At 40.8% G+C, this 1,964-nt stretch overlaps 1 non-coding gene across 1 annotated transcript; it reads left to right on the forward strand.

The window, feature by feature from the left end:
* Positions 1-1,087: 1,087 nt before the first annotated feature.
* Positions 1,088-1,221, forward strand: LOC133042911 (small Cajal body-specific RNA 8). Its single transcript, XR_009689614.1, has one exon. It is a non-coding gene; the product is annotated as a small Cajal body-specific RNA 8 (non-coding RNA).
* The last annotated feature ends 743 nt before the right edge of the window (positions 1,222-1,964 follow it).

A 1,964-nucleotide genomic window follows, 5' to 3' on the forward strand; every position in this document is an offset into this window, starting at 1 on the left:
ATGGTGACTCAGATTTTTAGAGTTGATTATTGCTGGTGGGGTATACTCAGGACATGTGTTGGGTTCTAAGTTTGCAGAAGTGTTAGAAATGTCTTTTGGACTTTAGAGTCAGTCAACTTGTGAAGGCAGTTTTTGGTGGTAGAGGAATGAGACACAGATGTGAATGCCTTCAATACACTATCCAAAAAGTCGAGTATTTACTGAACTTAAAGTCAGCATGTTGGTATCTTAGTCTTGTCTCTTTGTGATTGCATGGACTAGCCCACCGGGCTTTGCTGTCCATGGTATTCTCCAAGTGAGAATACTGCAGTGGGTAGCTATTCCAGGGGATCTTCTGACACAGGAATCAAACCCAGGTCTCCCACGTTGCAAGTGGATTCTTTACTGTCTGAGCCAATTGATTATAGGTAAGTAGGTTTATTTTTGGGCTCTGTATTCTGTTCCATTGTGACATCAGTTATTTTTCATTTCTTCCTTTGTTTTTTTTATTTTTGTTTTTGCTTACAATGGATCTTTGTCACCATGCACTGACTTTGTCTAGTTGCAGGAGAGCAAGGGCTACTCTAGTTGCGGTTCGCGGTCTTCTCATTGCAGTGACTTCTGTTGTGGAGCACAGGCTCTATTCCCATTGGCTTCAGCAGTTGTGGCACACAGGCATAGTTGCTCTGGCTTGTGATATCTCCCCTGTCCAAGGATCGAACTCATATCCCCTGCATTGACAGGTGGATTCTTAACCACTGTACCAGCAGGGAAATCCTCTTCCTCTTGATTACTTGGGTTTTCTCTTTTCTTGGTGAGCATGATTAGAAATTTGTCCATGTTTACCCTTTCAAGGGCTTCCCAGGTGGCGCAGTGGTGAGGAAGCTGCCTGCAGTGTGGGAGACCTGGGTTCGATCCCAGGGTTGGGAGGATCCGCTGGAGAAGCAAATGGCAACCCACTCCAGTACTCTTGCCTGGGAAATTCCATGGATGGGAAACCGGCAGGCTACAGTCCATGGGACCACAGAGTTGGATGCAACTGAGCACCCTTTGAATAAACCAGCTCTTGGCTTTATTGATTTTTTTTCAATTTTTAAAAAAAATCTTCTGGGAGGCTGATACACAAATTGGGCTGAAGTATTGCTCCAGTTGTCACTATACCTCCCTAGAATAACACACTGCCTTTTGATGACCGGGACGAATTGAGAGAAATCGTAACGGACAGATATGGGGCAGACAGTTTCTTTAGAATATTCAGATATATCAAGTGAATGGAATTCTTTCTTATTCATAACTTGGATTTAATAAAATAAAAAATCTTATTTGTCTCCTCTCTGATCTTTATTTTTTTCCTTCTGCTGTCTTTAGATTCTGTTCTTTTTCGAGTTCTTTTAGGTGATAGGTAAGATTGAGATTTTTCTCATTTTTTTGAGGAAGGCCTGTATCACTGTGAACTTCCCTCTAACAACTGCCTTTGCTGTATTCTATAAATTTTGTATGGGTGTGTTTTCATTGTCATTTGTCTCAAGGTATTTTTTAGTTTCTTTGATTTCATCTTTGACTCATTGGTTTTTTAATGGTATGTTGTTTTAGTCTCCCTGTAACCATTTTTTTTCTCATTTCTTTTTCTGCTGTTGATTTCTAGTTTCATGTCATTGTGGTCAGAAAAAATACTTGAAGGACTCTGTGCTTCCTGTACCTGGATATCTGTTTCTTTCTTTAGGTTAGGGAAGTTTTCGGCCATAATTTCTTAGAATACTTTTTTTTTTTTAACCTTTTTGCTTCATTTTCCTTCTGGAATTCCTATGTATGTGTAGATTGGCACACTTTTATATTATCCTACCGGTCTCATTGGTAGGACTGATGTTGAAGCTGAAACTCCAATACTTTGGCCACCTGATGCAGAGAGCTGACTCATTAGAAAAGACCCTGATGCTGGGAAAGATTGAGGGCAAGAGGAGAAGGGGACGACAGAGGATAAGATG

Source organism: Dama dama, chromosome 21, assembly GCF_033118175.1.
Source record: "Dama dama isolate Ldn47 chromosome 21, ASM3311817v1, whole genome shotgun sequence".
NCBI lineage: Eukaryota > Metazoa > Chordata > Mammalia > Artiodactyla > Cervidae > Dama > Dama dama.